The sequence below is a fragment of the Phocoena phocoena genome, chromosome 16 (assembly GCF_963924675.1).
Source record: "Phocoena phocoena chromosome 16, mPhoPho1.1, whole genome shotgun sequence".
In the NCBI taxonomy this organism is placed as follows: domain Eukaryota; kingdom Metazoa; phylum Chordata; class Mammalia; order Artiodactyla; family Phocoenidae; genus Phocoena; species Phocoena phocoena.
The window spans coordinates 61,175,153-61,193,810 of record NC_089234.1 but is presented as its reverse complement, the minus strand read 5'-3'; positions in this window follow the sequence as shown (position 1 = coordinate 61,193,810).

The window sequence follows — 18,658 nt, the reverse complement described above, 5'->3', positions numbered from 1 at the left end:
GATGCTTGCTGTTTGATGCCCAGGCCCCTGCCTGGGTCATGCCTGACCTGGGGCAGGCAGTGTGCACGAGGCAGAAAGCTGGGAATCCAAGACCCCAGACCAAGCTCTGCCCCTCGCTCTGATCTCTGGGCAAAAGCCACTTCACTTTTTTCTAAGCCTCAGCTGGAAAAAATAGACACCCCAACACTTACCCTGCCTTCCTCGTGGACATATGGCCAGGTACCCAGATGCCCTTTAGAAAGGGCCATCTGGTTGTGTCCAAAATGGTTCCGAGAGTCTGCGCCCTGGAGCCAGGACTGTCTAGGTTTGAGCCCGCACCACTTCCTAGCTGCACGACCACGGGAAAGTTCAACCTGACTCTGTTCTCTCAAACGACTACGTGGTGATTGTAGTCCCGGCCTCGCCTCTGGTGGTTGTATACACTGGATGGTAACTAGGAATGCACATAAAACATTTAGAGTTGAGCCTGGTGCATAATCAGTGCTAATCACCTCCTCCCAGAAGGCTGTGTCTTCAGACCTTCCTGTTCACCTGACGCCACACTGTCAGTACTAACCCACTGCCCTCGTTTCTCCTCCTCACTGGATGCTGGGCTGGCCTCCGCATCCCAGCTCCTGGCCCCTCCCCTGCACCGAGTGCTGCCCATAGTTGGGGCCAATAGTCTGCTTGGAGGAGCTTCCCCAGGAATGTGGCTTTATGGTGCTGCTCACCCAGTGATGTTTTTAAAAAGGGAAAAAGAAGAGAAAGGAAGGGAGGAGGAAGGAAGAGAAAAGAGGAGATGAGGATGGGCTGGGAGTCTGGGGTCTGCTCTAGGATGCAGGCAGGTTTGTGAATGAGAGTAAGAGGGCATCATTTAAGTCTCTTAAGTGCAGAGTTCGGGGAAGATTCCAGCTGTGTCCACTGGCTCTGTCTGGAAAGTACAGATGCTTTCTTTTCCTTTTCTCGTCGCCTACTTGTTTCACCTGCCCACCTTTTTGGTGGAGGCATCTGGAAAGGCATTTCTGGCCCATGGGATGACACTCTGCTTTGTTATCCCCAGGCGGGGTTTGGTGCCTTTAACCTTGGAAGAGCACTCGTTGGATAAGGTGTTTCTCTGATGGGCGATGTCACAGACCACGGCTCTAAGGGAGACTCTGTGAGGCACTGGCCTGGCTGAGAGCCTCTGAGCAAGCCTGGCTTCTGTAGCACGGCAGGGCACGGCCTGCATCACAGTAAAGGAGGTGCTGATTACTGAGCACCTACAATGGCTAGGCTGTGCCATGTATAAGAACCCTGCCAGGTGGGGCTGGCATCCCATTTCACAGAGAGGGAAACTGGGACTCAGAGGGGTTAGGTCGGCGAGAGGCTGAACTGGAATTCAGACCAGGGCTGTGAGGCTCTGAAGCCTGTCTTCTCTCCTCTCCACTCTGCTGCCTTAGAAGATTGAGAGGGCACTGCCAATTTAAATGGTTTGCAGATCTGAGGAGCCCCGGGCCGCATGCTGGGTGGGCGGAATGGGGTTCCAGGAGGCTGGATTAACCTGTCCAGTGTGAGTGACAACAGGCACCCAGCCTGCCCTCCGTGCCTCTCTGGGATTTGGTGCGGAGTCACTGGTCTTCAGTAACCAAGGCTACAGTCTTCATGGGCACTTGAACCACGAGCTCACCAAGCTGAAGGCAAGGTTTACAGAGGTGTGATAGAGGCAGGAGCCTCACTGTGTGGACCTGATATGTCAGACGCCTTGCGTGTATCCGCTCCAGGGTACCAAGGAACCAGGGGGCCCATCTTCCCAGACACAGAGCAAAGTGTGACGTCCTGGGATCACCACACCTCCTATCCCTGACTTAAACACACACCCAGAGCTGGGAGGGGCCCTGCGGTCACCGAGTCCACACCCTGCCTCTTGGCAGGGCGATACTTGGGTTGCTCTAGACCGGCTGGCACCAGGCCTGTGCTGTCCTGCAGATTCTTCCAGATGGAGTCCCGGAGCCCCAAGGAGACTGAGCATCCTCAGTCCTGCTCTTATTCTGGAAACAGCCTCATGTTCCCAGCACACCTCTCACACACTTCACTCTGGACAGAGAAGGACATGGGATCTTTTCCCCAGCAGTCTCACCCGACAGCATCCATCCCTGCTGCTCTGGCCCCAGTCCTGCTCTCTGGAGTTTAATGAGGGCGGAACGTCTAATGCGCCTGGACTTCTAAGTCCTTCCTACTTCCTTCTAAGACTCTTACCCAGGTCTCGACTGGAGACCTCTGGATGGAATGCTAGGCTCACGGAACCCTGAGATCATATTCGGAAGTTGGCGTGCTTGCCGTGGACCAAGGAGCCATAGCTTTCATCAGATTGTCAAAGGGGCCATGTTCCAAGGCTTCAGAGCCCCTGGGTGCCTGGCTACAATGACCTGTCCCATCCGATGGTGTCCCTGTACTGGGCACAGTGCTGAAGGGCAGGACTCTGGAGCCAGGCTGCCTGACTTTGAATCATGACTCTATCTCTTATTGGTGATTTTGGGCAGGTTTCGTACCTCTCTCAGTTTCCTTATCTATAAAACAGGGTACCTGCCCTCATGGGGGTGTTGTGAAGATTAAATGAGTTAATCCACATAAAACTCTTCATCTGTGCTAAAAGTATTCCTTCTCCCCATCACCCTGTGAAATCGGCAAGTCAAGGGTGATCCTCACCCCTCTTCTGATGAAGAACAGTGGAGACTGTAACTGAGGAACAGAGCCTCTGCCTGCAAATGCAGCAGGTCCCGCCGACTAGCCAGTGAGGTCACTGCAGAGAGGAAGTTGGCCTGTGACGCTCTCAGGGGTGGGAGGGCTCCATTTAGGGAAGCTGGGAAATAAACTGGATCTGCCAACAGTTTCAGTCACAGGACACAGGAGGCTGGAGGGGGCTTTAGGTATGGGTCAGAAGCCACACAGCTGAATGGGCCTGACACCCTGGCCTGTGAGCATCTCCATGATGGCCTCCTTGAGGCCACCCTGTCTAATCTGATTTCCAGAGAAACAGAAGAGCCACCGTTTATCCAGCACTAGGAGCTGAGCATGTTAACACGTGATCTTAATCCATTCGATCCCACTATGAGGAAGTAGCATTATCCCCAATTCATCGGTGCCAAAACTAAGATTCAGACATAGCTGCTAAGTGGCAGAACTGCGATTCAAAGCCAGGTCTGTCTGACTCCAGGACTCCAGCTCCTAAAGATTTTGACAGCAGCAATTCGCCTCAGAATCGCCAGAGCACTTGAGAGACTGCAGACTGCTGCACCCACCTGCAGGGATTCCGATTTCACAGGTCTGGGGTGGGGCACGAGAATGTGCATTTTTTAACAAGTTCCCAGGCGGTGCTGATGCTGCCGGTCTAGGAACCCCACTTGGAGAACCAAAGGTGCTGGGCCACCAGAGACGGATGAGGGGCTGTCAGGAGCTGATGACCTGGCCTGAGCAAAGAGAGAGCAAGGGCTCCGTCTGCTCCCGTTCCAGTCGGGGGCTCAGGACTGGAAGGTCTTTCAAGTAGCAAACGCATTGTGGATGCTCGCACATCGTTCCTTAAGCTGATCACGGATCGGGGCAGAGACTGTGTTTAAGTGCCAAGCTCATCTTCTCCACCAGCCCCCAAGGTTGGTGCCCCGTGGCTTTACTCCTCAGTTGCATCTTTCCCACCTGCTCCTTTCACCATCAGTATTCAGGAGGGAGGAGGGAGCGAGAAAGGGTAGGGCCTGAGGGCTGAGTCAGCCCCAGCCCACTGCTTGGAGTTGCAAGTGTGGGGGGGGGGGTGCAGGGCCGCCTCCTGCTAGGGGTGCGGTCACGCCTCCTACCTGTTCTCGGGCACCCATTAGCTGCTGAGGTGGTATTAACTGTTTTTCATTTTGCTGAGTCTTTGCTGAGACTCAAAAAGGGAAATGAGCCATTACCAGACAGCAGCCCTTTTTGAAACAGAAACTGAATTGACTGCATTTTCTAATAACATTGTGTGAGCTAAGAACGCAGAAGTCTGGCCTGGCTTTATCAAAGTCGTCTTTCAGAAGTAGTTGTCTCTGGCTTGCCTTCTGCTCACACAGTTCTGTGAGAAGGGGTGGGAAGGGTCACATGCCAAAATGTGCCAGCCTGTTAGTGCCACACCAGCTGGTATTTAATGGCTGATCCATAGCCTACTGTGAGGATGTCAGGAAATTCCCCTTTCCTTGCTTTTTGCTGCTCCAGACCTTTGGGCTCTGCCCTGACGGGTAAGGACTAACCGGCTCAATTCTTGAAATAGAGAGCCAGTGTGCAGAGCTCACAATCAGAGGACTTTGGGCAAGTCACTAACCTCCCTGAGCCTTACTGTGCTTACCTGCAAAATGGGGATATTAATCTTGCATATCTCAAAATCCTCATCGGGGCAGAGCGCCCTGTAAACTGCAAAGGTATACAAGATATTAGCTCTTGTTGTTATTATTAAACTACCTGTAGGTCCATTTGTAACCCCATTCCATGGGGCAAGGAATCTAAGGGGACACGACAGCCTGGAGGTCACACCTCTTCCCCCTTCTGGACCATCCTCTGGGTACCCAGGATCCCTTGCCTAAATGGGCTCAAACTGCAACCAGGACCTGGGCAGGCTCTTTCCTAGGTCCATCCCCCCAAGGGCAGACTGCTCGAGGAACTTCTAGATTCAAGGGATGGCTGTGTGCAAGTGGTGCTGAGTTGGGACATATGGGTTGGGGTAGCCACATTGTGCATAGGAGGCTTCTCCAGGTGTGGGACAGAGCCATCACATTCCAGAGTCAGAGAATTCCAGATTCAAACCTTCTGGGTTGTTATAATGGTGTATGTGTCAAGGTAGAAGGGAGAATATATTGTATTTAAGTTTGCTACCTGATTTATAACTAACGTATTGAGACACATGGTATATGGGCCTCCATTGGTAGTCTTGCCCCGGGCCCACAGATGTTCCTTTTTATTACTAGAAGTTTGAATTCCACTTCCTTTGAGCCAGGACAACCTCTTATTTTCCTCATTGAGTCTATCCTCCTATTTCCTCTTCTCTGTCTTTCTAAATATTCAAAGCCGTGCCTTATTAGAAATGTAGCCAGGACTAGTAGAAATTCGTCAAGATTCCAGGGGCTCCCTTTCTTCTCTTCCTTAAACCATTTCTCACCCTCTAGAGACACACAGGACAGACTGTGGGCAGGAACATGAGTCCCCTCGTCGATGGCTGGCCTCCTTTTTGTCTCCTAAGCAGTATCTAGACAGTGGGTGTCTGTACCACTTCAGGGTATGAAGATAGAGCTCCATGCCGCTGCCACTATGGTAACCCCTAAACCATGGGGACTAGACGATTCTAAAAGAAGCCATGGGCTCCATCCTGGGGGGTGGGGGAGGCCCAAGAAGCCTAGAATTTTGTACAAGGAGCAACTATAGGAAGAGAGGTCCTGCCTGGTCCTCCTCCATCTCCGTCCTGGAAGGGTGCAGGTCCTCAGGTGACAGAAGGGGCGAAAGTTGGTTGCTGAGAGGTAGCAGCCGACAACTGCACGCCATGAGTTGAGGCCCCATCAGGTTCCCCTACCTCTTCCTTGGCTTGCTGTTGCTGGTGTCATTATCCACGTTTTGCTCCATATAAAACCCTTTCCCAATGTCCCCTTTCCTATTCAGATACCCTTTGGCAATGCAGAGACTCTGATGCGGAAGTAGGGTTGCTTGCCTCTGTGAGTTGTCTCCCCCGCCCAGAAAGTAAGACAGGAAGAGTTGCTCTTTCCCCCTTGCCCTCTGTGGTCCTGGGAAGATGCAGACAGTAGTTAGACAGCCTTTGGTGCACATCAACTTCTGCTGAACGGCTGTTTATCTCACCTGTGCCTGAGATGGCTATATGTAGAGGAGGAAGGGCAAGGGGAGACAAGGCTTGCAGTGGACCCGCTAGGGGCTATCTCCCGCTCCCCACCTGCCCCACAGACCCTGAGAGAATCAGCCCAAATGTTGGCTATTAGACAACTCCAAGGACTCCACTGTTTTTCCAAGTGTTGAGAGTGAACTCTTGGTACTGTGCTGGGTGGATTTAGGTGCCATCCAGCGGAGCATTAAAAACACAGAATCTCAGCATGGGGAACTTCTTCCCTTTTCAGTTCTTTCAATCCTAATTATCCATAGGAGGAACTTTGTTTAATTTGTGAGTATCTTCAACACCTCGCTAAAACTTGCTTTTTTTTTGCGGCACGCGGGCCTCTCACTGTTGTGGCCTCTCCCGTTGCGGAGCACAGGCTCCGGAAGCGCAGGCTCAGCGGCCATGGCTCACGGGCCCAGCCGCTCCGCGGCATGTGGGATCTTACCGGACCGGGGCACAGAACCCATGTCCCCTGCATCGGCAGGCAGAGTCTCAACCACTGCGCCACCAGGGAAGCCCTCGTCTTCCTTTTTAACAAAATGAGATCAGGCCTCAGTTCAAGGTCTTGCCCGCTAGAATTGAGAACAATGGTTTGTTTTTATTTGTATTTCTACTTAGAGCTTCGTACCTTCTATTTATGACAGGTGATTATTGGTTTTCCAGTGAAGTAACGATATACAGTTTGCTTTTTAAAGTAAATTTAAGTAAAGCAGCTGAGTTAACGAATATCAAATTTAAAAGATACAGGTAGTATTTGGATATGGCAAACATCATTCAATTTTATTACTTTAAAGGCAGGGAAACTGAGACCCAGGCAGGAGTCCCCAGAACCCAGGATGGGTAAGTGTCTCTAACATTTAGGAAGGACGCAGACATCTATCTTCCCTGAAAACCATAGACTGTGTTCTGCTTGAAGGTCACAGGCTAGGTAAGGCCCCCTTCTAAGTTCAGGCTCGCATTAACTCCTTTCATGGCTGGTGTTTTCACTACTTCCATTTTAGCCAATAAAAGTGAGAACTTCTGAAGTTACTGATTGTCCCTTTTAAACTCAGCACACAAACCTGGCCATTTTCGGAGACAAAGGGCTTCATCCCTGTAGCTAGCTAGCAGTGACTGGTAGGGAGGAGAGGAATGAGATAAAAATAGAAGTGGAGAGAAGTGTTAAGTAGAAAGTAAAAGACCAGCAGCTTCAGCATTTTTAAGGACCTGAAACTCTGGAGTGGGGCAGCTACATCTCACAGACTGTCCCTGTCCTAAGTGGACAAAGCAATATGTCTCTGACAAAGCTCTGGCCAAAGTCACCCTTTCATGCCGATATGACTGTTATTATTTGTTACCATGACTGTGATGATTTGACCACTAACCTTGCTTGAGCACTTAGTAGGTGTCTGGCACTTGGCTAAGATGTGACATCCATCCTCACAAGAAGCCTTTAAGTTAAAACCTTGACCTCTGGAGCAGCACTCTGGGTTGGAAAACTGGCCTCTTGGAGCTGTGTGACTTAAGGCAAATTAAATCTCTCTCTGAGCCTCAATTTCCTCATCTGTCTAAAATAGGCATAGTAATATACCTATCTCTCAGTATCAGAATGGTTCTATAATAGTACGCTTATCAAGGGTAGAAAGTAAGCAGTTATTAACAATGTCACATTATTAATCACTATTGATACTAGCACCAGGAAGACAAAGCTTCTGATAGTCATTCTACCCAAGGTCACAGAGCTGAACCAGGTTGGCTAAATTGGTGGGATAAGTCCAGGAGTGTTTGGGCCTCCGGGCTTCAGGGCCCAGAGCTGGGGTGGCATGGCAGGGGCCCAAGCCGCCCGGTGGGTGCTCCAAGCGGCCTCCAGGACCCAGACCCATTTTCTGAGGCTCGGACTGGCCGGAGACTCACACTGCTGTTACCTGCCAGGCGGGATGCAGTGGATCCTCAGCCCCGCGAGGCCGTCTCGCCTAGCGACAAGTAGCGATGACCGGCCAGCCGCTCTCACCTCGGCTGGGAACCGATCCCATGCCAGCCCTTGAAGCACAGGCCCAAGCGCGCCTTCCGGGAAACGCGGGGCACACCAGGAGGCGGTCCGCGCAGCCAATGCCCGTGCGGGGGCAGGCGGCAGTTGCCCGGCAACGGTGGGGGCACCCAGGCGAGGGTGCGAGACCTGTAAGGCTGGGCGAGCAAATGTGGAAGCCGGAGAGGTAGGTGACCTGCAGATCCCAGAGGAGTCTGCTTTTCCAGTCCCCAGTTCCTTCCCTCCTACCTGGACTTGAAGGAAAGAGATTAATCAAGACAAATGATAAGAAGCAAGAATAAACCCTGGGAACTAATAATAATAAAAAGATATTCATATTGATGGATCACGTACTGTGGGCCTGGCTCTTTACAGGGATTATTTCATTTGATCTTGCAGGGAAAGTACAATTACTGGCCTCATTTTGTAAATGATTAACCGGAGGTTTAGACAGATGAGGCACCTTGCCCAAAGTAACTCAGCTAGAGAGTAGCAAAGCTGGAATTTGAACCGGGTGGTCCTGAACCCAGGTGGTCTCTGTTCTTACCGAGTCAAGCGGTAGACACCCATTTCAGTTCAGCAACAGAAGCTGCTATAGGCCTACCTGCAGGGGCCAATCCAGGCTTTCTGGGTCCTGAAGCTTAGACAATTGGGGGGCCCTCTTTAGGAAAAATAACAAATTGCAAATATAAAATCAGGTAGAAAAGAAACTTGTTTAGAATGTAAACAAATCACAACAAAACATTGGCTAATTTTACAAAAACACCTGACCATGTGAATGTGTTGCTAGGGCCCTACACAAAGGCATCCTTGGCCCTTAGCTCCCACTGAAGTCCTTTATTCAGACGTCAAACTACCTTGCAGTCTTCTCTGCCCTTTCCCTGACTACCCTGCATCCCAGCCACAGGCCCTCCCTTGGCTGGGCCCTGGCAATGGGGTTTAGTAGGGCTTTTCTGGCTGTGACAGCAAGCTTGGCCTGCCCAGTGAGCAAGCTGAAGTGCTAGAGAGTTAACGCCCTTGGTTGGAAGCAGCCTTCAAACACTGATGGACCCAGAACTGGTAACCGTCGGCAGTCAAATAGGATCACGCTAAGAAATCTTATACCAGTGGTTCTTAGGGTGTGGCCCTGCAGCGCTTAACTTGTTAGAAATGCACACTCTCAGATCCCACCCTACACCTACTGAAGCAGAAACTGGGTGGTGGGGCCCAGCAGTTGGTGTTTTAACAAGCCCTCCTAGAGAGTCTGATTCACGCTCAAGTTTGAGAACCACTGTTCTACCACATTGTTCCCCAGAGTTCCCTGTGGCCTGGAGCTCCCGTGTCTACAATGGTAACCTGCTCAATAATACACCTTTTTTTTTGTCTCCTTCCTTTGCTTGTCTCATTTTCTCACTCTTCAACTGGGGCTTCCTAGGATCATCTCCAATAAACTACCTGCACTTGAACCCTTGTCTCGGGTCTGCTTCTAGAGGAACAGCAGCACAGGTGAGAACAGGAGGAGGTGTCACTGCCCAGTGAGGCGGAGGATGGTGGCTGGCACCCACTGGATGGAGGCTGAAAGTTCTGCTAAATGCTTTGCTTTCATTGTCTCATTCCCCACCCCACCCCTCCACGAGGAAATTGGGGTCGGAGGATTTAAGTGGCTTTGAACCCAAGGATTTGAACCCAATTCTGCTTGAGTCCCAACGGTGAGCTCCTTACCCACAAGGGTAGAGGGCCAGCCCACGTTGTGTTCACCTGTCACTGCTGCTTTCTCAGGGCAGTCAGGAGTTCAATTTTGTCACTAGACCTGCTACAGTCTCTGACCCAGAGTGCCCACTGTGGGACGCTGAGATGATGCGTGCACTGGCCTCATGGAGGGCACAGCTGGAGAGGCTCCCTCACTCCAGTGCTGAGGTCCCCTGGGTCCAAGGCTGGTCCCTATGCCCTCCAGCCCACTGCTGTGCCCAAGCATGTGCCCTTAACTCAGAGCTGGAGGCTTGTCTGTCACAGATACTGACATCTGGCCAGCTCTGCAGCTGAGGGTCCTACTTGTGGGGGCGGTGGGGAAGGGTGTGTGCAGACCCTTGAACTCTGCATCCTCTGATGTTAGAGGCCCTAGGCCGCTTGGTTCTGCACATTTCCAGGAAACTACAGCTCTCACTCCCATGTCACCTGCCCTAGCCCTCTAGGCTTGTACCCTCAAGAGGAATGGCCTTGCCTTCTCTAGGCCCACAGCACCTGAGGTCCCAGTTGTCCTTCTTATTAACAATTTCTCTCCACTCCCTCTACCTGTGATCCAGGAACGATGGCTGTGTTAACAGGTGTGGGGTAGATGGGGGGATGCCGATGAGAGCACAGAGTCTTTGGCTCTGCTGCTGACTTTGGGCGAGTCTTTTTTTAACTCCCTTTTTTAGCCTTGTTTTTCTCATCTGTAAAGTGGGGAGCCCACTTCCCCTCCCTCGAGGTTGTTCTAATGACGCTCACAGGAGATAGCAATGCGCACATATGACACAGGCATGAGCAGTGATGGGTGCAGTCTGCGCCTGGGGCCTCCTGTTCCCTCCATCACAACGAGGAGGGACCTGGGGGCTGGTCTTGTGTTCTCCAGGGCCCTGGTCTGTCAGAAGGCTGCCGGTGATGCCCAAAAGGTAGAGCTCTCCCCAGGACACTGCCAGCCCTCCCTTCAGGGTGGAAGAGACAGAAAGTCTTACTTGGGCAATCACTAGCTTGAGGATGTCTCAATGCCTCACCCTGCCGAAAACAGACACCCGGCTCTCCAGTTGAAATCAGGTCCCTCTGTAATAATTTCTCACCACATATTTGTTTTTCCTTTGTGGCAGTTATCATGAATTATAATTATTTATCTGCCTATTTTTAGACTTTAAAAAAATTTTTATTTATTTAATTTTATTTTTGGCTGCATTGGGTCTTCGTTGCTGCATGCAGGCTTTCTCTAGTTGGGGTGAGCAAGAGATACTCTTCGTTGGGGTGCGCGGGCTTCTCGTTGTGGCTTCTTTTGTTGCAGAGCACAGGCTCTAGGTGCACAGGCTTCAGTAGTTGTGGCACACGGGCTCAGTAGTTGTGGCTCGTGGGCTCTAGAGCACAGGCTCAGTAGTTGTGGCACACAGGCTTAGTTGCTCTGTGGCATGTGGGATCTTCCTGGACCAGGGTTCAAACCTGTGTCCCTTGTGTTGGCAGGCGGATTCTTAACCACTGTGCCACCAGGGAAGCCCTAGCCTTTTTTTAAAATGGAAAATTGTGAACAATTACGAATGAAAGCAGAATAGTACATAGCCCTCATGAACCCATCACCCGGCTTCAACAATTGCCAACTCGGTGCCGGACTTTTTTTTACCTCTACCTGCACTCACTCCCCCTCCCTGTATTAATTTGAGGCATCATATCATTTCATCTATAAATATTTTGGTAGGTATCTCTGAATGATTAGGGCTCTTTTATGAAATATAACCACAATGCCATTATTACACTTAAAAAGATGAGCAACAATTTCTTGCTATGTGATTATTGTTAAATGTTTGTGTCCCTCCACCAGGCTGGGGGCTTCATGAGAGCTTTCTCTCTTGTTCTTGGCTGTATCCATAGTGCCTGAGAGCTAGCAGACTCTTAGTATTTGTCGGATGGATGGATGGATGGATGGACGGACGGACGGGAGAAAGGCAAAGGACGCTGGGGACCCACCTTGTTTTCTGTGGATGCGGCTTCATCCCTTCAACACTGCGGTGTGATCGCTGCCTGGGAGGCCCACAGTCACATGCTCTCTCTGACGTGAGCAACACCGTAAAACTCCCTCAGTTTCTTTCCCTCTCAGCCTGCCTTCGGCTTAATCGGGCAGCAAGGCACTAATCCTCTCCTCATGGCTGCAGCCCGCTCCCCCTGTGCAACTAATTCCACCTTCCGACTTAATTACCATCCTTAGTGCTTTCACTAAGGGGCTTTGCACCTTCAGAGCCCCACTCAGGCATTAGCTGATTACTGTAATCTGTCTGACTCCCAAGGCATCAGCCAGGATGGCACGGGAAGCACAGGGCTTCCTTTATTCTCTTGGAGTCTCAGTTTCCTCATCTGTAAAATGGGGTGAGTGGACCTAACTGGCATTGGTGTGGGGAATAAGGAAAATGAAGTAAATAAAGTACCTGTTCCCTGACACATCAGAGGCACTCAGGAATGATGATCATTTCCCAGCATAATTCAAGGAATAACTCTCGCTGGAGAGCCAAACAGATCTGGATTTGAATCGAGCTTTTGCCGCTTAAAGGGAAAATTTTCTGAGCCTCAATTTTCCCATCCTTACAATGGGGATGATGGTGCCAATCTTTCAGAGTTTGCTAAAAAGGATGAAAAGACATGATATGTGTCTGTGAGGCACTGGGCAGAGTGCTGGGCACCTAGTAAATGCTAAATAAGTGCTGGTGGTTACTTCTCTTCCCAGAAGGCGGTGGAGGCAGGGAAAGGGGAGGGAGGCTGCGGTGCCCCTGGGCAGGTACGGATCACATCTTTTCTCCTCTGTTCCCTAAGGTGTATAGTCAAAGGAGGATGCCTGTTGCACTCACCATTGTATCCCCAGCCCTTTGCCTAGCTGTGTGCTTAGTAATGAATAAGTGAATGAATTTGGTGAGGTGGGGATGTGAATGACACATCTGAACAGGACTGGATAGTTTCTAGAGGACTCAAGATCTTTATCACACAACCAGAGAAGGTAAGCAGGCCAAGGATTATACCCACATGTTACAGATAAAGAAACTGAGGCTCAGGGAGATCAACACTGGGTCTGTAAGTGTCAACAGCTGGGGTTAATTCCACGCCAGTTTGGCTCTTTTCAGGAAGAGTGTGCCAAGCATTGGCCTCAGGAAGAGTTGGGCCTCTGTCTTAGGTGCAGTTACAGGTCTTTCCAAGATTTTCTAAAGCTGCAGGGATTCTGCCTGCTATGGCTTCTTCCTCCCACTGCGCCTGGTACGGCCTGTATCCCAGTGCACTTTTTTTTTTTTTTAATTTTCTGGTTGTCTTCATTAGATAAGTTTTTTCCCTCTTTTTCTTTTTTTAATTGAGACATAATTGACATCCAAGTGCACTTGTTTTTAATTACTGACAGTTTCAGCTTCAGGGCTGCCACGAAGCCCTGAAGGCTACACACTGTGCAACTCCAGGGGATGGATGCCATTCACCAGGACAGCAATGAATCCATTCACCATCCATTCACCAGGACAGCAATGAATCACCAAGAGGTAAATCCCATTGTGAAGCCAGAGGTGGCCTTAGGAGGAGATGGGGGACCCTCCCCATGTACTGGCTGGACTTTGGTCAGGAACTCAGCTCCAGGAACCAGGGCTTCTGGGAACTCCCTGGTCTGTGCTTGTAGGCAGGGTCAACGTTTGGAGTGTGGACATCCAGGGGCTGATCTCCACCCTTCTTAGAGATAAGGGTAGGAAAGCCCTGGACCCCGAACCCTAGCTTTAAAACTTGAGGTAGTTTAGGAAAGGGAGAAAGACTCAACCCCGTACTGGATATACTATATTACATATATACGTAATAACTTAATCTTGATAATAAAACTCTTTGAATAGGCATCATCCACCCATTTTACAGATGACTTAACTGGACACATGGAAGTTAATTAACTTGCCCAAAGGGTCACACAGCAAGGAAGTGCAGCGCTGGGATTCAAACTCCAGGCCCCACTATGTTACCTCTGGTTGTAACCTGCATTTTACAAGGGAGGTAGCTGAGGCCCAAAGAGCGGCAGTGACTTACCCAGGGTCACACAGCCAGCTAGTGACTGAGTAGATACTAAACCCAAGAATCTGGACTCTCAGTCCCAAAACGAGCCCATAACGTTGCCTGGCCCATCAATTAATATATATATATATATATATTTAAATGAATTTATTTATTTAATTTTGGCTGCATTTAATTTTGGTTGCATTGCACGTGGGGTGGGCTTTCTCTAGTTGCGGGGAGCGGGGGGCTACTCTTTGTTGCCTTGCGTGGGCTTCTCATTACGGTGGCTTCTCTTGTTGCAGAGCACGGGCTCTAGGCGCGCAGGCTTCAGTAGTTGTGACTCGTGGGCTCTAGAGCACAGGCTCAGTAGTTGTGGCGTACAGGTTTAGTTGCCCCACAGCATGTGGGATCTTCCCAGACCAGGGCTCGAACCCGTGCCCCCTGCATTGGCAGGCGGATTCCTAACCTCTGCGCCACCAGGGAAGCCCTCAATTAATATTTTTGATAAAAACAAGTCTAGGGAGAGACCTAGGATGCCTGGGACAGGAATGCTGGGGGATGGGGCGTGTGTGGAGCAGATGGTGAAGGACAAGCACCAAGCTTCCGCGCTTTTGGCTCCGGTCTCTCTAAAAAGAGAGCCTGTGTTCCCTCCATTTCAGGACTGCGAGCGGGGTCCCGTAGAGTGAGAGGTGCTGCACCAAACTCGGCCTCTAGGTGGCGCCCGTACCGCAGATCTGGATTCCCTTGGAGCGCCGGGCCCTAGGGAACTGGTCTGTCCCTGGGGGCTGGTCTGTCCCCAGAGTTTTCACTACGCCCTGGGCAACAGCTCCCTTTACCCCCCTCCAGGCTACTTCTGTCCTGGCTTTGGCAGCGAAGGATTGGCAGGGCCCAGACTGGGAGCTCATGCCTCAACTCAGTCCTCACTTACAAGCCCTCTGCAGGGCCCTGGGTGAGAACCTTCAGAGGGACTTGCGGTCATCCAGATGCTTCCCTTCTGCTGGACCTTGGGCAGTTTGCTCAACCTCCTTGAGCCTCACTTTCCTCATCTGTAGAGTGGAAGTGGGTTTTATTGCCAAGATACTGAGACGATCAGGTGGAACATTTTATAAAATGCCTGGCCCCTTGCAGGTGCTCAGCAGATGGGAACTATTAAGGATTGTTCCATGGACGGTGGCTGCCTGCTGTTACTTCTGCCTGGATGCTATTTCCTCTTTGTCTTTCTCAGCTCGCAATGCCAGTCCATCGTACCACACCTTACCTGTCACCATCAGCCTCTTAACCTGGCCCTTGTGGACCTGGTACCTCCTCGGAGACGATGTAGAATGGCAATTAAGCAGAAAGCTCTGAAGTCTTGCTAGCTGGCTTCACGTCCTTGACTCTAGCACCTCCTGTGTGGCTTCGGTCAAGTTCCTTAGCTTCAGTGCTGCAGATCCTTGGTGCTCATCCACTACACATTCCAGCGTCCCTGTAGTTAGGTTGGAGCCATGTGACTAACTAGTTCCCGCTGGAGAAATGGAATCAGGAGTGATGTGCGCGTCACTCTAGGAAAGGTGGTTAAGAGCCTGTGGACCTCCTCCATCCCTGTCTTGCCCTGTCATGGTGGCCTGTGTTTGGCCACAGGGGTATGTGTTTGTGTTGCAATACCCCACAGGGATATTGTGTTAGAGTATAGCTCTAAGATGTAAGCGCCCTGAGTCCCCAAGTCACCCTCAGAGGAAAGCCATCCCACCAGCCTTACACGGTATGTGAGCAAGAAGTAACTTTTTATTGCCACTGAGATTTCAGAATTTGTTTGTACTATACCATGGCCCAGTTTAACTTCACTGATACAGCCTTCCTTTGCCTCAGTTTTCTCATCAGTGAAATGGAGACAATAATAGTGCCATTCTCATAGAGTCGTTGTGAGGATTAAGTGAGATGGTGGGTGTAAACCCCTTAAGATGTAAAATTTTCGTTTTTATTACTTCTTAGGAAGGTACAGAAAAGCACGAAATGACTTTAGATTCTCAGAGCAGGAGGAACCCTGGGAGAACCTTGAACTCACTCCTCATGGTTAGATGAGGAGACAGAGGCTCGGGGGAGAAATACCTTGTTCAAGGCCATTCAGGCAGAACACGGCAGAGTCAGGGCTGAATCCTGGGTCTTCGGATCTCTGTTTGGAACTCCTCCAGATACACCTTGGTCTCTGCTCTCTGGGCGCTTATGATTTTATTGGAAACAAGACAGACAGACATAAGACAAAACGATCACTGAAGGTTGCATACGGGAGTTGTCCAGAGAGTGAGGGTCCTGAGGATCAGAGGACTTCCTGGCGGTCCAGGAGGTGGGCAGGGAAGGCTTCTGGGAGATGGTGGGGCTTGGAAAATTGGCTTCAGCAGAGACCAGGGAGGGCAGTGGGCAATGGCAGGAGAGAGGACAGGGTGAGCCTAGGCCGGGGGATGGGGAGGTCTGAAGAGCGGAGTGAGTGGCCCATAGAACAGATGAGTCAAAGCATGGCCTGTTTAACCAGTCTCCTGTTGAGGAGACGTAACTCCCCCCAACGCTCCCCTTCCCCCCGTTATAAAGGGTGCCGCACTAAACATCCTTGTACCCACCTCTGTGTATTTTGCCAGCTGAGATAGAGGCCATGTCGGGAAGAGAGGTTGGGATGACGCCCAAAGGTATGCTGGGCCTGATTTCTTAGGGTGAGAGGCTTGGGGGCTTTGAATGCCACCCTGATGCTTCCCCTTAATTCTTCATGTCAAGTGACATGAGGATGGGAACAAGCTCTCTTCTGGGGTAGTTTGACTGCAATAGGGCCCAGAGGTGGGAGGCGGGGCCAGCTGCCTCCCTCTTTACAGGACATTGGGTTTTCTGGTGTGTGACTAATGGCGCCAGGGTTGGGGCTCAGACCTTGGGGACGGGAGCTCTTGCTTATTGTCCCCCCAGTCCAGGCTGTGGACATGCCCAGGGGCGTTGCCTTCTCTCTGCCCCACAGTCTGCAGCCAGGGCGGGTTCTGCGGGTGGCACACAGGGCCCACTTTGGAAGGGCCCAACCCCATTTGAAGCTCTGTCACCACCCTTCTATGGAATGCATGCTGGCAGATTAATAAGAGAGGCAGCCCCTCTGTGTACCCATGTGGAAAGAGCTCCAGGATATATTTTTAAGAGCAAAAAATCAAGTTATAGAACAATATGTGAAGTGTGACTCTATTTATAAACAACAAATATTTCTTAAAATCACACACACACACATGCAACCTTATTATTCAGTTTTCCCCCCTACTGACTGGTTATATCCATCCATTTACGATTCTTCTAGGGTTAGCCTAGAGATAGAGCAGGCATCCTTGATTTATTAACATTTACCACACATCACATTTTCACCCATGTTCCAGACAATGCAAGGGCCTTAGAACATTCTAACTCCATTTACCTGCTTCCTGACTCATGTGCTATTGTGTATTTTAATTTCCTCTCGTATTTTCAGCATTAGTTGTATTGTTTCATACAACCAAGATTCATTTGTATTTATCCATATTTCCCTTTCTGTTGCCCTTCTTTCCTTCCCGAATATCCAAGCTTCCATCTGGGACCACTTTCCTTCTGCCTGGAGCCTCCCCTTTATATTTATTTTTATATTTGAACCATTCATATGGTTCAAAAGAAGAGAAGTGCTCTATGATAGATGTCTCTCTCTCCCACCCCTGCCCCCAGCCCCAAACTATACATTTGCATGTGTATATAGAACATTACTTGGAAGAATACACACCAAATTGAGAGGATTGGCTTGTCTGTGTGGTCTGAAACGTCTGCGAGGATAATGTATTCCTGTCTCCTGTGTGCAAAGGAAAGTCAGAACCCAGGACAGGCAGCCAAGAGACCCAGTCTTTTCTGACTGACAGCGTCTCACTGTGTCTCTCAGTGCGCACAGCCTCTCTGCATTATCTGGGTCCTCTTTTGATCCTTGCCCCAGCCCTTTGGGCTAGGAGGGGCAAGGTTCCCCATTTCCAGGACGGCTAATGCCCGTGGCTCCTGGGTACCATTTTATATTCATCAACTCATTCAGTTCTCACAACAACTGTACGAGCATTGTCACCATTTTACAGATGAGCAAACTGAGGCAAAGAGAAGTTCAAGAACTTCTCTGCCCCAGAGCCAGGATTCAGACTAAACCCAAACAGCCTGACTCCAGAGCCCAAGCTGTTACTAACTCCATTTTACTGATGAGGAAATGGAGGCCCCAAAAGGTTGAGCCATATGCTCTAATTCACAGTCAGTAGCTGCAGAGCAAGAACTCATATCTGTGGTCTGGGGGTCGATACCCATACCCCACCCCCCAAGACCAGTGGTTTTCCTCTGCACATTAGAATCACCCAGGGAGCTTTCAAAAACATCTATGTGTAGATGTTAGCCCAGACCAATCAAATCCCAATCTCTGATCCTATTTTTACATCCCCGACCCTCCTCCCAGGAGCTTCTAAAGTGTAGCCAGGGTTGAGAACTGCTTCCCCGGGCCCACAGGTAGGCAGGGCTTGGGACCTCACTGCTTGGGTTTAGTTTCATTCAGACTTTGCCCCCAGTGACCTTGGGCAACCTGCTTTTACATTTCTGTTCTGGCTCTGTTTCCTCATCTGTCAGATTGGATCATTAGAGTGTCTTCTTCATTGGAGGATTGAGTGAGATAATCCATGCAAAGCACTTGGAACGGAGTCTGGAAAAAAATCATTTTAAACTGATGGCATTACCATTACTAATTATTATTACTATCTGTGTAGCTTTGTAGAGAGCCTGCCCGTCTCCCCTCAGGCTCTCCGTCTGTGAAGGCACCTTGAGGTGTGAACTCCCTGGTCTTGAAAGGCGTCCTCTAGCTGCAGGGTGCTCATGGCAGTGTTAGCTGGCTGGATATCAAGGCTTTGGCACCCTTTGAGAAGCCCAGCCCTGCCCATTGTGTGCAGAGGCTGCAGCAGGCACATGCCTGGAGAAACGGGGACCTGCTTCTGCATGCTGAGTCCAGGCCCTGATTATAGTGTTGATGCTACTCATAGGCAGGACATGCTATGCTGGGCTGTGCGGAGAGAAATCGCCCATGATGGGGAGTGGCGGACAGG